Source organism: Hyla sarda, chromosome 1, assembly GCF_029499605.1.
Source record: "Hyla sarda isolate aHylSar1 chromosome 1, aHylSar1.hap1, whole genome shotgun sequence".
Taxonomy (NCBI): Eukaryota; Metazoa; Chordata; class Amphibia; order Anura; family Hylidae; genus Hyla; species Hyla sarda.
Genome location: NC_079189.1, coordinates 295,657,450 through 295,675,128, shown reverse-complemented (window position 1 = coordinate 295,675,128; position 17,679 = coordinate 295,657,450). Strand labels below are relative to the sequence as shown.

At 45.4% G+C, this 17,679-nt stretch overlaps 1 protein-coding gene across 1 annotated transcript in view; it reads right to left on the bottom strand.

Annotated features, from left to right (window-relative positions):
* The window catches only part of LOC130267993 (serine protease ami-like), a 39,758-nt gene extending 23,297 nt beyond the window's left edge, over positions 1 to 16,461 (bottom strand). Inside the window, exon 1 of the mRNA XM_056517995.1 lies at positions 16,219 to 16,461. The gene's annotated coding sequence lies outside the window, so the exon portion shown is untranslated. The remainder of the gene's footprint in view (positions 1 to 16,218) is intronic.
* Between the last annotated feature and the right edge of the window lie 1,218 nt (positions 16,462 to 17,679).

Below are 17,679 nucleotides of genomic sequence, written 5' to 3'. Positions count from 1 at the left end.
GGGAAATCCTTTGTACCTGTTGAACTGAGACAGAGTCTTGAAATGGGGCCATTCTTCTTTGCTGGCTGGTCACCCTGGAATCCAAAAGACACTTCAACTAATCTCCAGGTATTACTGGTGGCCGCATCTTGAACACAATGTCTCCAACTTTGTCTGTTCCTGTGTTACCTGTGTCCGTGACAAAACTCCTCTGCAGAAACCTGCGGGTCTCTTACAGCCTTTGCCCATTCTGGAATCCCCCTGGTCGCCCATAGATATGGACTTTATTACCGATCTACCTCCTTCCTGTAATAACACGGTCATCTGGGTGGTGGTTGATCATTTCATTCCGCTTCCAGGTCTTCCATCTGCTCCACAGTTGGCAAAGCACTTTCTTCAACATGTTTTTCATCTTTATGGCCTTCCAAATCACATCGTTTCGGATTGTGGAGTGCAGTTTGTTTCCAAGTTCTGGTGTTCCCGTCTTGACATCAATCTTGAATTTTCCTCTGCCTACCACCCTCAGACCAATGATCAGGTGGAGAGGGTTAATCAAATTCTGCAGGGTTATCTCCATAATTTTGTTTCAGCCCGACAGGACAATTGGGTCGACCTTGTACCTTGGGCAGAATTCTCCTACAATCATAAGGATTCTGAGTCTACGAGGACTTCTCCATTCTTTGTTGTTTATTGTCATCATCTTCGTTCTCCTCTTCCCATTCCAGTCTCCTCTGGTGTGCCAGCTGTTGATGAACTTGTTTATGACTTCTCCTCCATCTGGCAAGAGACTCGACAGTCTCTGTCTCTAGCCTCTTCACATATGAAAGCCCAGACAGATAAGAAAAGAAGACCTCCTCTGTCCTTTTCTCCCGGTGATAAGGTTTGGCTATCCTCCAGATACATCCGTTTCAAGATTCCAAGCTACAAGTTGGGTTGAGGTGTTGCAGAGAATGAATTCGGTCTCCTATAAACTTTGTCTACCTTCCTCTTTACATATTTCTTATTCCTTTCATGTGTCTCTTCTCGAACCTCTTGTGATCAACCGGTTCTCTCAAAAGAAATTTGCTTCCACGCCTGTCTCTGGTTCCTTGGATGTCTACAAAGTCAGGGAAAATTTTGGCCACTAAAATCGAGAGAGGGAGATGTTTCTGTTTGGTCGACTGGAAGGGATTTGGTCCAGAGGAGAGATCTTGGGAGCCAGAGGAGAATATCCTGGACCGCACTTTACTTTGGAATTTCTTGAGCCCCAAAATGAGAGGGAGACCTAAGGGAGGGGGATACTGTTAGAATGAGCACTCCGGCCAGACATGCTGGCGTGAGCGCTCCCTTTCATTGTGCTTCTCTGCCGGTGGGGTGAGATTCACATTGCGGGATGTGCCCAAATCCCAGCGCATCACTCACCTCTGCCTCCTTCTGTCTCTCTGGTCCTCTAGCAGCGCCGGCGCTCGTGCCCCCGCCTCGTAGGGCGCATGTACCGGAGCTCTGAGATTTAAAGGGCCAGTATGCCAAATTAGTTACTACACCTGTCCCCTCTTTAGAAGTTTGTTCACCTCCCCCTGTCTTGTGCCGGATCTTTTTTGCCATTGTGCCCTATAGAAAGCTATCTAGTGTCTTGCCTTGCTGTGTCGCTGACCCCTTTGTTCTGTGACATGACCTTGCTCCTTGCCGCCTGTCTATTGACCTCTTGCTATGTTCCTGACTCCTCACCCCCAAAAAGCTTAATTAAAAAAAAAAAAACATATTTGATATCACTGTGTGTTTAAATGTCTGAACTATCAAAATAAAATGCTAATGATCCCGTATGGTGAACGGTGTAAAAAAAAAAATTTTAAGTCAAAAATTGCTGCTTTTTTGTCACATTTTATTAAAAAAAAAAGAGTTTCATATACGCAAATGTGGTATCAATAAAAAGTACAGATAACTGCGCAAAAAAATGAGCCCTCACACCGTCCCATATACGGAAAAATGAAAAAGTTATAGGTGGTCAAAATAAGGCGATTTTAAACATACTGATTTTGTACAAAAAGTATGAGATTTTTTTAAAGCAGTATAATAGAAAAGTTTGTAAAGATGGGTATCAATTTAATTGTATTGACCCACAAAATAAAGAAAACATGTAATTTTTACCATAAAGTGTACCGTGTGAAAATAAAAAACCCTCTAAAAGGTGCAAAATTGTGGTTTTCATTTAGATTTCCTCCATAAAAAAGGAATTCTTTAGGTACGCCATACATTTTATGGTGTCATTACAAAGTACAATTGGTCACGCAAAAAACAAGCCCTTAAATTGGTCTGTTGATGGAAATATAAAAGAGTTATGGATTTTAGAAGGAGAAGAGGAAAAAATGAAAACGCAAAAATAAAATATGCCTGGTCCTTAAAGGGCTCACGTCCCTCCCATAGACTTGCATTGAGGGGGCGGGGTGTGATGAGGGGGCAGGCCTTTGATGTGACGAGCTCCAGTTTGTTCCAAACGCTGAGCAGCGGAGTACCCCTTTAAGGTCAAAATGGGCTTGGTCCCTAAGGGGTTAAAAAATGATGAGGAAGAAATTATAGACAGGGATCAGGAAAAAGCAAATATATTAAACAAATTCTTCTCCACTGTAGTCACCAAGGAAAATTAAATGCCAGGTGAAATACAGAGAGATTAGGTAATCTCCCCAGTACAGATCACCTGTCTAACCCAGGAAGAAGTAGAGGTAACCTGTCTAACCCAGAAAGAAATACAGGTCACCTGTCTAACCCAGGAAGAAGTACAGTGCCGCCAACAAAAAAAAATCAAAATAGACAAATCACCAGGTCCAGATGGCCTTCACCACCGTATTCTAAAGGAATTAAGCAGACAAGACAACTATTTTTAATATTCAAGGACTCTCTAGTGACAGCGACTGTTCCCCAGGGTTGGCGCATAGCAAATGTGGTGCCAATATTTAAAAGGATCACAAAATATATATGTATATATTTGTATATATGGGAAATGGGGTATTTTTGGGTCACCTTCGGTGATCTATAGATTCAAATATTTAAAATGTGTCCCTGGGAATTATAGACCTGTTAATTTATATACAACAGAGGTTAAACTATTTGAGGGTTTTCTAAGAGATGCTATTTTGGAGAATCTTGATCAAAATATATGTATGAGCCGAGGGATCAGTCCTGTCAAACTAACCTGATCAGCTTTTATGAAGAGGTGAGCTCCAGACTGGATCAGGGGGAATCGCTGGATGTCGTATATCTTGATTTTTCCAAAGCATTTGATACAGTGCCACATAAAAGATTGGTGCATAAAATGAGAAGGATTGGGCTGGGGGAGAATGTGTGCAAGTGAGTAAGTAACTGGCTCAGTGAAAGGAAGCAGAGGGTAATTATTAATGGTATTTATTCTGATTGGGTGACTGTTACTAGTGGGGTACCAAAGGGGTCATTCTTGGGTCCTATTCTATTTAATATATACATTAATGACCTTGCAGAGGGGTTGAATAGTAAAGTAGCAATCTTTGCAGATAATACTAAACTCTGTGAAGTGCTTAACACAATGGAGGACAGTGCACTGTTACAAATGGATCTGGATAGGTTGGAGGTTTGGGCTGGGAAGTGGCACATGAGGTTCAACACTGATAAATGTAAGGTAATGCACATGAAGAATCCGGGCTGGGATTATGTATTAAATGGGAGCACACTTGGGACAACTGACATGGAAAAGGACTTAGTTAACAGTAAATTTAGCTGTAGTGACCAGTGTCGGGCAGCTGCTGCCAAGGAAAATAAAATCATGGGGTGCTTCAATAGCAGCATAGATGCCCACGGCAAGGAAATAATTCTACTGCTGTACAAATCACTAGTCAGACCACACATAGAATACTGTGTACAGTACTGGGAACCAGTGTACAAGAAAGATATAATGGAGCTGAAGAGGGTTCAAAGATGGGCAACCAGGGTAATATGGGGAATAAGAGGACTACAGTACCCAGAAAGATGAAGAAAAATCTGAATTAGGGTTATTTAGTTTTTAAAAAAGGCTTAGGGGCGACCTAATAACTAGGTATACATATATCAGGGGACCATACAGAGATCTCTCCCATGATATATTTATACCCAGGACTGTATCTATAACAAAGGGCATCCTCTATATTTAGAGGAAAGAAGGTTTCTACACCAGCACAGACGAGGATTCTTTATTGTAAGAGCAGTGAGACTATGGAACTCTCTGCCAGAGGAGGTGGTCATGGTAAACTCTGTAAAAGAGTTCAAAAGGGGTCTGGATGCATTTAGAGACAGAACATTGATCCAGGGATTTATTCTGACTGCCATATTTGGAGTCGGGAAGAAATTTTTACCTCTAGTATGTAGGGACTCATTAGGGTTATAGGTTGAACTTGGTGGACTCTGGTCTTTTTTCAACCTAATGAACTATGTTACTATGTTACTATAATGAGCACCCTGAGTTAAACAGCACTTGCCATGTAATACTTTAGACACCAAAATTCATTATTGATCATGGTGTCTAAGGCAAAGTTTTTTTGGGTGGAGTTTTTCCAGATGTTAGCCAGATGTTAGCAGGGAGTCAATGAGGAAACGCAAAACCGACTTTGCGTTTTTGTGTTTGACGTTTTCCCCCTGACCCCGGCATTTTTCTGCGATGCTGAGACTCTGGCATTTTTAAGCAAAAACACCATAGTTTCAGCATCCTCAGAGAGTAGGAGTGATGCATAGCATCCCTACTTCCCTCCACAGCCATACAGCATTTTCCAGAGTAGCCTACTGCACTGGAAAATGTCCCTGCACAGATCAGGACTCGGCTGTGCGTGCGGCTACAGAATTGGGAGTACAGCTGATATATCTACTGTCCAGTCAGAACTTACAGTGAGCCTGCAATTTGTATACAGTATACACATTGCTGCCTCACTTAACCAGCCTAGCGGTATTCCCGAGCGTGACTCGGGGTTAATTTTCGCTGCTAGAAGCGGTAACCCCGAGTCACGCTCGGGGTAGAATTGCAGAGTTGCTGTGCGGGCTGCACGATATATCGCAAAAGCAATCGAATCACGATTTTTGCGATATAGTGATGCAGCCCCCGGGAAAATATGTGATTATCTGCTCGGGTCGGCTCCCGTGGCGGGGGCCGGCCAAAACAGGTAAAGACATATACTAAAAGTCAGTGTTTCCTTACCAGGGGGCCTCCAGATGTTGCAAAACTACAACTCTCAGCAAGCCCGGACAGCCAAAGGCTGTCCGGGCATGCTGGGAGCAGTAGTTTCACAACAGCTGGAGGCCCCCTGGTAGAAAAACACTGAGCTAAGTGTAAAAGGAAAAAGGAAGAAAATAAAAAAAAACCTTTTGCTTACCTAAACCCGGTCCCTGAAGATGCCGTTCCCCTCCGTGCGGTCTGGTCCCTGCTCTCTTCACTATTCATCTTACAGGACCTTTCCCTTTTCAGCCAATCACAGGCCGCAGTGGTGTATAGCCTGTGATTGGCTGAAGGGGAAAGGGCTTGCTCTGCAGCAAATACACTAGGTTTGAAATCTGCCCGGCAAACCCAGTGTATACTGCTGCAGGACAAGAAGGTGACAGAGGGGGGAATGTGACACAGGGGAGAATGTAACAAGGGGGGGGGAATGTGACGGGGGGGGAGAATGTGATATGGGGGGGGGGGGGGGGAGAAATGTGACAAGGGAGGGGGAATGTGACAGGGGGGAGATGTGGAATTTCAATGCAAAAAATTGTACCGCTTTTGGTGCAAATTTCCAGACAGAATCATACCGCAAGGGAGGTTAACTCCCTGCTGAGCTGTGCGCTATTCGCCAGCCCAGCAAGGAAAAAGTAAACTTACACTGCTGGACAGTGTAGATTAACCCTTTGGGCGGTATACACTATATACAGCCATTTATAGACAGATGCATATAGTGTTTAAAGAACACGAGGTCCACTTACCTCACTCGGTCCTGTCACAGCCGGGTCCGTGTAGCTCTGCCCCTAGTGATTATGTCATTATAGGTGGAGCTACAGACGGGAGGCAGAGTGGTAAGTGTGAGGCTCTGTTCACATTGTACGTTTTGTATAATGTGAACAGACCCTTCTGCCAGTGTCTTCCCAGACAGGAAGCTAAACTACAATTCCCAGCATGCCCAGACAGCCAAAGGCTATTTGGGCATGCTGCGAGTTGTAGTTTTGCATAATTCGAGGCTCTCTGTTTGGGAAGACATTACACTATGGGCGCTATCCCCGGCGGAGAGCGCCAAAAATGTCCTAACCCATTTTCTGTGTTTCTTTTTTCTTCTCATTTAAGATCTGTGTATGCAGAGGATTACGGCGGATTCGGTGGATTAATGCGGATGAACTGTTTTTTTTTTTCTTTTAATAAAATGGTTAACGAGGGCTGTGGGGGAGTGTTTTTAAAAATAAAAAAAATTTCCGATGTGTTGTATTGTTTTTTAAATTGACTTTTCAGGCTTAGTAGTGGAAGCTGTCTTATTGAAGGAATCCATTACTAAGCCGTGGCTTAGCGTTAGCCACAAAAACAGCTAGAGCTTACCCCCAAATATTACCCCGATACATGTATTGTCCCTGACCATAGTTACAGCTCCAGACGTCGGCGCTGCCGTGCACTTTGGCACACACCAACAGGCTCAAGGACCTTCTCTTCCACAAAATTGTGCAGGGCTGGTACTGCCTTCTTCACAAAGAAATGATGGCTTGGGACACTCCACCCTGGCTCGGCACAAGCCATCAATTCTCTGAAAGGTGCAGAGTCCACCACTTGAATAGGGAGGGACTGCAGCACAAGCAACTTGGACAGGAGCACATTCAACTTCTGTGCCGTTGGGTGAGTGGGCACATACTGTTGTCTCGTGGACATGGCTCAACTGATTGATTACTGGCGGAATGACTGATTCAAAATAGGAGGAGCAGGAGCAACAGAAGGAGGGTATGACACACAGCTCCCTTCGGCTGAGGTGGTGGAGCCTTGGCTGGCTGAAACATGGAGGGGCGTGCCACTGGGTGATGCAGCAGGCTGGACTGCTACATCGGAGCCACGGTTCCCCAGGCCGCTTTATGGTGATTCAGCATATGTTGACGCAGGGTTGCAGTGCCAACATTGGGACCCTGGCCCCGATTCACTTTCTGCCGACACATCTTGCATGTGGCTATGTTAACCTCCTCCGGATGCTTGATGAAAAACTGCCACACCGCCGAGTAGCTGATTTTCCCACCAACAGTCCGCACTAATTGACTTCTACTGCCGCCGTCTCCAGGAACCCCTGTTCCACTACCTCCCGGGAAGGTAGGCTGCCGGACACGTTTGGCTCCAGAATTTCCACCTCTGCCACTTTGCTGACTGCCAACCATGCTACCGACTTGCTGGCTCAGCTGCTGCCTCAAGGGCAACCTGCAACTCTCTTCTCCTGATGATGATGAAGCCCCTTCTGCACCCAGCGCCCAATTTCAATCAGCTTCATCATCATCGACAAGTGTCTGCACGTCACTGATGTCCTCCTCAGGTTCCTCAACAGTGTCTGCTTCAGGACCCTTAACCCTGGCAACACCGCCTCCCATGTCCCTCTCCTCATCACTACTTGCCCGCCTAGCGGAGGAAGCGGCAGATGTCTCCTCCACTTCATGATTGGGCAGTAGCTGCTGACTGTCCTCTATTAGAGCGTCCTCACTGAATAGTAGAGCTGAACCCACAGCATAAGATACTTCTGTAGGGGAGGGAACAGCATAGGACAGAGGCAATGGGAGGACAGGGACTGCTCCAGGGCCATGCCAACTGAGGGTTGTGTCTGAAGAACCCACCGACTGTTGACTGGGGGTATCAGATGTCACTTGTGATGAAGTGGATGACCGTGTTAACCAATCGATGACGGCAGATGGGTTGCTGGTCGATTTGCGCAATAGAATTGTGGCAATATTCGCATTCGTTGTGAATCGAATTTTTCCTGAAATTCTTAACATATTTGGATTCGTCAGATTCGATCCTCTCATCCCTAATTAAGACACACGAATCACCGAGCCCAGATGGCATCTATTCCAGGGTTTTGCAAGAATTGAGTTCCAATGATAGACAGACCCTTATTTCTTATTCCTTATAATGACAGGGAGTGTTCCACAGGACTGGTGATTAGCAAATGTGGTACCAATAATCAAAAAGGGTCCAAAAAGGCATTCTGGGAACCATAGGCCTGTAAGTTTAACAATAAAGGAAAAAAGTATATCAGGTCACCCAGTCGTGTCAAAGGTACATGGATTCGTAGCACAATACACCTGAACCAGCGGGAGCTTCGGATAGATCTCTGAGGCCAAGTCCTCAGGTGAGGCAATCAAGGAGGAAGAAAGGAAGTTCCGGCTCCCAAGGCTGGGTAAAATTCCAAGTTTATTTCTTCATATAAAAATCCAGTGCATGAGCAAATATAAAAGCATAGAAAAAGTGACACAACACAAAATGCACCGACGCGTTTTGACTGAACGCTAAGTCTTAATCATGGCAACTACAATAACCAGCATAACTTCCTTTTATATCATCATATCCCATGGTTACTGGCGGAGAGGGGTGTATACAAAATGTACAATTATGTGCTAAATATTGGTGGACAGTAAGCTCAACTTTAGTGATCAGTTACATGCTGTGACTGCCAAGGCTAACAAAATCATGGGATGTATCCCATAGGCATAGAGGCTTGTGACAAGGACATAGTATTGCCTCTGTATAAATCATTAGTCAGACCACATATGGAGTATTGTGTCAGATTTCGTGCGCCTGTGTATAGGATGGACATAGCTGAACTGGAGAGCGTGCAGAGGAGGGCGACAAAGATAATTGGGGGTTTGGGAGGATTACAGGCCTAAAACAGGTTATCAAGCTTGGGGTTATTTAGTCTGGATAAAAGACGTCTTAGGGGCAATTCTATCACAATGTTCAAATATATGAATAGACAGTACAGAGAAAACTGACAAGGGGCATCCTCTATGTCTTGAGGAAAGAAGGTTTCACCATCATCACAGACAGAGATTCTTTATTGTAAGAGCAGTGAGACTATGGAACTCTCTGCCACCAGAGCCGGACTGGGGATAAAACCAGCCCTGGAAATAACTGCATACCAGCCCCACTTGTCAACTGGCACAGCCACAATGTAAATGACAGAAGCCTAGTAAATCAAAAACCAAGCTTTTACTGCACCCCTTAGGAACAGACCCATTTTTTGTACTCCGGTGGGAAAATTATTTTTATTATTATTATTTAATTTTTTTTCAAATCAACAGGCTCTCTCCAGAAAGTTAAAAAAAATTAGTAAATTACTTCTATTAAAAAATCTTAATCCTTCCAGTACTTATCAGCTGCTGTATGCTCCACAGGAAGTTGTGTAGGTCTTTCCAGTCTGACCACAGTGCTCTCTGCTGACACCTATGTCAGGAACTGTCCGGAGCAGGAGAAGTTTGCTATGGGAACTACACAACTTCCTCTGTAGCATACAGCAGCTGATAAGTACTAGAAGGATTAAGATTTTTAAATAGAAGTATATATATTTGAAAAAAAAAAAGATATATATTTTCCACCGGAGTAACCCTTTAATGACCAGGCACTTTTTTTTTTTTATAATTTGACATGTGTCTCCTTAAATGGTAATAACTTTAGAACACTTCTGAGCGGAGCTTTTTCTGAGATTGTTTTTCGTGACATATTGTACTTTATATAAGTGGTGCAGCATTTTTTGTGAAAAACTCCAAAATATTGCGAAATATTACCCAAACGGGTAGACAGTAGGTAATGCCCCAGTAGGTAGTGCCCCAAGGTAGTAGTGCTCCCAGGTAGGTAATGTGCCCAGTAGATAGTGCCCCCCAAGTAGATAATGCTCTTAGTAGGTAGGTCCCTCAATAGGTAGTTCCCTAGGTATGTAATGCCCCAAGTAGAAAGAGTCGATAGGTAGATCATGCCTCCAGATAGATCAGTTCCCGGCATGCCTGGACAGCCAAAGTCATGCTGGGAGTTGTAGTTTTACAACAGCTGGAGGCCCCCTGGCCGGGAAACACTGAGATCTAACATAGATATAGTTGTGGTCGTTGCTACATGACTGAAATGCGTAAAACCCTAATACTAACCTAACAACCAACTGTAACCAATAATCTATCAACCTCAACTAAGCAGTTTGGAGTGTGCCATAACTGCGGCGTAAAGAATATGCCTGGAAAAGAGGGCAAAACCCGGATTTAAACAAACATTTGTTTATTGCGGATTACAACACAAGAGACTGGAATGCGCTAGCCATTTCTTTGCGAGGGTTAGGGATATACTGCATGTAGCATCTGCATTTCCAACATCCTAATTTCATGATTACGTGGGCTGGGACCCCGTGCTTAGAATTGGCTGTAGCTGCGCCAATACGGAAGGAGTGACCGGATAATGAAGTCGGGACTCCTCCCAGCGACCTGACCGAAATGCGTAAATGTTTGATGAACTGAGAAGTAGTTAGCGGGTTGGACCTGAAATGGAGTAAAAGGTCGTCAGCTGATAGGTTACACAGGCATTCAACAATTCACGGAGGACTGTGGCAGGACACCCTTTGTGCACGGTGGGGAAAACCGAACAACCACAGTTTGACCCGGTGAAGAGGTCTTGGTCTGACTGGGGGACAGCTGGAAATGATCAGAGACATGTGACAGCTGACTGACCTTAGGATAGGGCGCGTTAATGGTCCGAGTTGTACACTCACCCGGTCTGAGAAACCCATAACAGGCAAGGTACATGGCCGCTTTTAATGTGAGGCTATCACGGATACCCAATGGTGTGGAGTCTAACAAGTCGGACAACTGCCTGAACACGTTGCCTGTGATTGGTTGTCTGACTGGGCTGCGAGGGACTTCCTTCTCAAGGATGCCCTTCAGAGCGGACTTCACCAAGCGAGAAGAGAGTATAGAGTAACTACGGGTATTGGTCAAGGATAAATGGTGTTGGATACCGGCTAGATGGGATAAATGCAGTGTGGAATGGCAAAACCCGACATATGCTAATAGGAAGGGAACTGAAATCTTGTCGCCCTCGGCGTGCTTGGATCTGGATTTGGAAAACGAGTTCCACGCCGTACCATAAATTTTTGCGTATTTGCGGACAAGGCATCTGCTGCAATATACTGGACTCCTTCAACGTGAGCACATGTGAAAGTAAATGTATGTAGTAGGGACAGCCAAACTAACCGTCTAGCCAAGCTCATTTATCTATAACATAGCTGACCGTCTAACACCAGGACAGAGAGAGAGTATCCGAAGACGTGACGGATGAGAATTGCATACGTGACTGGACCTAGACAAGTATGTGCCCGGTGACAAGAGCGAAACGTTATACAAGTACCTTAACAACCTAGAACACCCTGAAGAGCATCTTTAGGAACGAGACTAAACGGAGAAAGGAGCGCATCGACAACGCAAGCAATCACAACCTGAAAGCGTATCAGGTTCATGAGGTGATTACTTGGACAACAATAATCAACTCTTTAAACCAGGACAGAGGGAAAGTATCCGAAGACGTGTTGGACGAGAATCGTATGCGTAACCGGGCCTAGACGAGTATGCGCCCGGTGACAAGTGCGAAACGTTATACAAGTATCATATCAACCTAGAACACCATGAAGCACATTTTTGGGACATGACTACACATAGAAAGGAGCGCATCGACAACGCAAGCAATCACAACCTGAAAGCGTGTCAAGTTCATGAGGTGATTACTTGGAGAACAATGTACGACACTTTAAACCAGAACAGAGGGAAAGTATGCGAAGACGTGTCGGACGAGGATCGTAAGCGTAACCGGGTCTAAACGAGTATGCGCCCGGTGACAAATGCGAAACGTTAAACGAGTACCATATCAACCTAGAACACCATGAAGCACCTTTTTGGGACATGACTACACATAGAAAGGAGCGCATCGACAACGCAAGCAATCACGACCTGAAAGCGTGTCAGGTTCATGAGGTGATTACTTGGAGAACAATAAGAAACTCTTTAAACCAGGAGAGAGGGAAAGTATGCGAAGACGTGTCGGACGAGAATTATATGCGTAACTGAGTCTAGATAAGTGTGTGCCCAGTGGTAAGTGCGAAAGTTCATACGAGTACCATTACAACCCAAAACATCGTGAATTCCGTTTTTGAGAACGTGACTAAATCATAAAAGAGGTGCACCGACGACACAACCTGAAGACGTGTCAGGTTCATGAGGTGATTACTTGGATAATAAAACAAATCTTATCACCTACGTGTGGCGTTATTGCTGTTCTGAAGGCGTGTCAGTAACAACCGTGCAACGTACTCCCTGCAGGCGTGGGAGGCATGATGGGTATACATCACCTATGTGTGGCGTGTCAGTCATAACAATTATGCGACGTACCCTTTCTGTAACATGACAGGCTTAACAGGTAAATACCACCTATGCGTAGTGTCAGTGTCGTTCTGAAGGCATGTCAGTACCAACGATAATGAGACATACCCCGTCTGCAACGGTTTACTGGGTCAGCCCCGCCTGTGCGTCGTGTAATAGTCGTTCTGAATATGTGTCAGCAGCGACAACTGCTATGTATCACCCTGCCTATATAAAGATGCGTGCAGAACGACTACGTGTGAAACTGTCGTGAACCGCTAAGCATGGCTATACCACCAACTTGATGAACCTATACTCGGGCCAACCATAAACGCGTATAGACCACCAGTGAATGCCTGAAGCTAACCACGACCTGATGGCAGAGAATATGCCGGCAAGTAGTAACTATTATAACCACATACCTGCGTACAGGGCCACACCCCATGTGCTGTATGAGCATGTGCGCTGCACAAAACTGCGGGCGTACGAACTTCACAAATAGCGCAAGTGCATGTACAGAACACATGCCACGAGTGCACACGCAGCCTGATTCCCGCGTGCACCCGAGTAATATAACCCTCCAAACACGCGTGATACAGGTCCTGCGAGCGGGTGTGCAGCACGAACCTTATGAGTGCATGCTCAGTAGTAATTCTATGAGCGTGGGCCATGTAATACTATAAACGTGCGTACAGTGTGACTCGTATGAGCGTGTACAAAGTATGAACCCTATGAGTGTGTACAACATGACTCCTACAAGAGTGTGTGTAGTATGAACCCTGCAGGCGAGTACAAGCGTGTATACCACGTAAACCTACGAGCAAGTGTACAGAATGGATGCTACATTGGTATGCACCGCATGAACTTTATGAATTATGCAAGCGAGTGTACCGTATAAAAGCTACCGCGAATGTACTGCATAATCCTAACGCGTGTAAAGTAAGAATCCAACAAGCGTGTGTACAGTGTGTACTGTGTACAGCATGAATCTTATAAGTGTGTACGCAGCATAATGCTACAAGTATGTACAAGCGTGTGTATAGAGTAAATGCTACAAGCATGCACCCCCGAACTATGCGCAAGTGTGAGTGCAGTATGAATGCTACAAGCAAGCGTACAGCATGAACCCTAAGGGTGAATGTACAATATAATCCTACAAGCGAGTGTACAGTATGAAACCTGTAGGCAAGTAAACGGTATAAACACTACAAGTGTGTACTGTATGAATCATACAAGCGTGTGTGCAGTATAAACCTTACAAAGGGGGTGTACAGTATGACCCTAAAAGCGTGTGTACGGTATAAAACTACAAGTGCGTAGAGAACGAATGAACCCTAAAAGCGTGTGTGGCGTATGTTACCGGCATGAATCCTACCAACGTGTATAGGTACCAGGATGTGTACAGCATGAACCCTACGGCATGATTCCTATAAGTGAGAATCGTAGCTTCACAACAGCTGGAGGCACACCGCCCGGAAACACAGAAATATAAATAAATGAAAAGTAAACTGTGAGGAAGTTAGTTAAGAGACAAAGATTGGAAGTGAGCGCAGCTGTTGGTGTAGCGTGCCTTAGACTGACCAGATTGGCAGCTGTGGGGGTGAAGCATAAGCCCACAGGGTGGGGCGGAGCGGTGAGTCCGATTGAGTGTAAAGGTGTGCGAGTCTCAGTATACCGGAGACACATATAGATCCTCCCCGCAGCACAGAACTACAAAATGTGATAATGATATATATGTGCAGGAGGCTGTTCACGTGGTGCGGTAATGATATATATGTGCAGGAGACTGATCACATAGTGCGGTAATGTTATACATGTGCAGGAGACTGTTCACATAGTGCGGTAATGATAAACATGTGCAAGAAGCCTAACACATAGTGCGGTAATCATATACATGTGCAAGAAGCCTAACACATAGTGCGGTAATGATATGCATGTGCAAGAAGCCTAACACATAGTGCAGTAATGATATACATGTGCAGGAGACTGTTCATACAATGCAGCAATCAAATACATGTGCGAGAGGCGTAACACATAATGCGGTAATGATATGCATGTGCAGGAGACTGTTCACACAATGCAGTAATCATAGTGCAGTAATGATATACATGTGCAGGAGACTGTTCACACAATGCAGCAATCAAATACATATGCAAGAGGCCTAACACATAATGCGGTAATGATATGCATGTGCAGGAGACTGTTCACACAATGCAGTAATCATATACATGCGCAGCAAGCCGTTCACATGGCGCGGCAATGATATGCACGTGCAAGAGGCTGTTCACATAACAAAGTAATCGTATGCATGTGCAGCAAGCCGTTCACATAGTGCGGTAATGATATGCACGTGCAGGAGGCTGTTCACATAGTGCGGTAATGATATGCACGTGCAGGAGGCTGTTCACATAGTGCGGTAATGATATGCACGTGCAAGAGGCTGAACACATAATAAAGCAAGCCATAAGAAAACACATACATGCGCAGCAAGCCGTACACCTAGTGCGGTAATGATATGCTCGCGCAGGAGGCTGTTCGCATAACAAAGTAGCCATATACATGCGCAGCAAGCCGTAAGTAATCATATACAGCTGAAAACCGTAAAATGCTACCGGCGAATGCCGAATGCCGATATGTAATACAATAACCTGGGGCCGGGCTGACCAAGGGTTTCCCTGAACTCCGGCTCACCTCCGGAGTCCGGGAACCGCCAGCGTTACCCCCGGTCAGCCACAGCCACTTACCCCCACCATGCCGGCTGAAGCGACCTTCCTGTCAGCTGACTCGTGCAGTCAGCTGACCGGTGGGAACGTGACTCCACTTCCTGCCGACATCACGTGACAACCCTCAAGCAAAGAACCCACGGCGTCATTGAAGGGGGGAGAGCCGTGAGTTTTATAGTCATCCCGCTCCTCCCACAATTACAGGCCAGCTGCGCAGGCCTTTCCATATATGAGATAGATAGATATGAAAGATAGAAAGATAGATATGAGATAGATAGATAGATAGATATGAGATAGATAGATAGATATGAGATAGATAGATAGATAGATAGATATGAGATAAATAGATCAGTGTTTCCCAACCAAGGAGCCTCCAACTGTTACAAAACAATAATTCTCAGCATGCCCGGACAACCAAAGGCATGCTGGGAGTTGTAGTTTTACAACAGCTGGAGGCCACCTGGTCGGGAAACACTGAGATATAACATAGATATAGATAGATGGACATTAGAGAGATATAAGCGATAAAGGAGAGATAGATATGAGTGATAGATAGATATGAGATAGATAGATATGAGATAGATAGATATGAGATAAATAGATAGATATGAGATAGATAGATAGATATGAGATAAATAGATCAGTGTTTCCCAACCAAGGAGCCTCCAACTGTTACAAAACAATAATTCTCAGCATGCCCGGACAACCAAAGGCATGCTGGGAGTTGTAGTTTTACAACAGCTGGAGGCCACCTGGTCGGGAAACACTGAGATATAACATAGATATAGATAGATGGACATTAGAGAGAAATAAGCTATAAAGGAGAGATAGATAGATAGATATGAGTGATAGATAGATAGATAGATAGAGAGATATGAGATAGATATGAGATAGATAGATAGATAGATAGATATGAGATAGATAGATATGAGATAGATAGATGTGAGAGAGATAGATAGAGATAGGAGATAGATAGAGAGAAAGATCAGTGTTTCTCAACCAAGGTGCCTCCAGCTGTTGCAAAATTACAGCTCCCAGCATGCATGGATGCATGCTGGGAGTTGTAGTTTTGAAACAGCTGGGGGCACCCTGTTCAGGAAACATTGAGAAATCCCCCACTGACCCCTAAACAGCAATTTGTCCCCTCCCCTCTTTCCTACCAGAAAGTTACCTTATTGATGGGTGGCCTCAGCGCGGGCGGGTGTGGGAATCCTCGGTGGAGCCGGAAGCAAAGCATGGCCCTGCTCCTATTGGACTGCAGCCTGCACGCAGAGGAGTGTGGGGGGGAAGGGGAGGAGCATCCCTCTGCTCTCCTCCCATAGAGTCAGTGCGGCCGCAGCCCTGGCCCCTGCACTGACATTAAAGGGCTGCAGGCTGAATATTTTAAAAGAAAATGGTGCTACAGCAGCGGGGCCCCTCACAGGATGGAGGTCCCAGCATCAGTCCAGCCCTTCTGTGCTACGCCCGCTGCAGGGGGGTACAGCAGGGCCCGGTGCCCTTACTGGAGTACTGGCTGTACCCCCCTGCGGCCCCACATCATACATTACATACATACATCCTACATACACACGCAATAATACATACACACAATACATATACGCACACATTAAACCTACATATATACATCTAGCTTATACACATCTATCATTTATTACATACATAAACACACATCATACACACAAACATCATACATACACACATTATAAATACAATCATCAAACATACACACAAATCATACAAACACATCATACATTAACACCTGGCCTCCTCACCTGCATCCACCCATGCCACTGCAGCACGGCCCGTGCAGCCCAGGAGGGGGGGGGGGGATCGGAGGGTGAAATGGTTAGGGGCCCCGTCAGCGCCAGTCACCTGGCCAGCCCCACACTCACTAATTGCTGTGCCCCCACGCCGCTCTGTGAGTAAGGGATTACGACACAGCGCCCCAGCCTGGCAAGTGATTTTCTGCCCTCCTCGGTGCTGGGCCTGCGTAGTGACGCCGGCCCTGTCATTACACGGCCGCTGTATCTGTAAAGAAGCCGCACTGCTTGTCATCTGAGGGAGGGGCCTCTGGCCGGCAGCCAGATGTGTGTAAGCGAGCAAGGTCAGCGCAATGGATCAGAGGCAGAGCAGCTTTAGCCTTGGCCTCTGGCTCCTACACAGGCCCAATATTACTTACACAGCCCTGCCGGCCCATGGGGGGGAGCGGCCTACCGGGATTTTTCCCGGTATCCCGGTAGGCCAGTCCGGCCCTGTCTGTCACATTATCTTGTGATGTCTGGCTGAATAAACAAGTTCAATGTTCATGGATGTTTTTGTGGAAAAAAATATAGAAAATTGCAGGTAATGGATGCTAGATTTATGGGGACAGAATGTTAATCCAGGGATTTATTCTGATCACCATATTGGCGTCGGGAAGGAATTTTTTTTTTGTCATGGGGCAATTGGCACCAGCCTCATAGCTTTTTTTTTTTTTTTTTTGCTTTCCTCTCGATCAACACGATAGGGTTATTGGTTTAACTCGATGGACTTTTGTCCTTTTTTTTTTCAACCTTACAAACTATATTACTATAAATTCTCAGCTGAATGCTGATGCCCATTTGTGTTAATGATTTGTGGGGGGTTTCAGCAT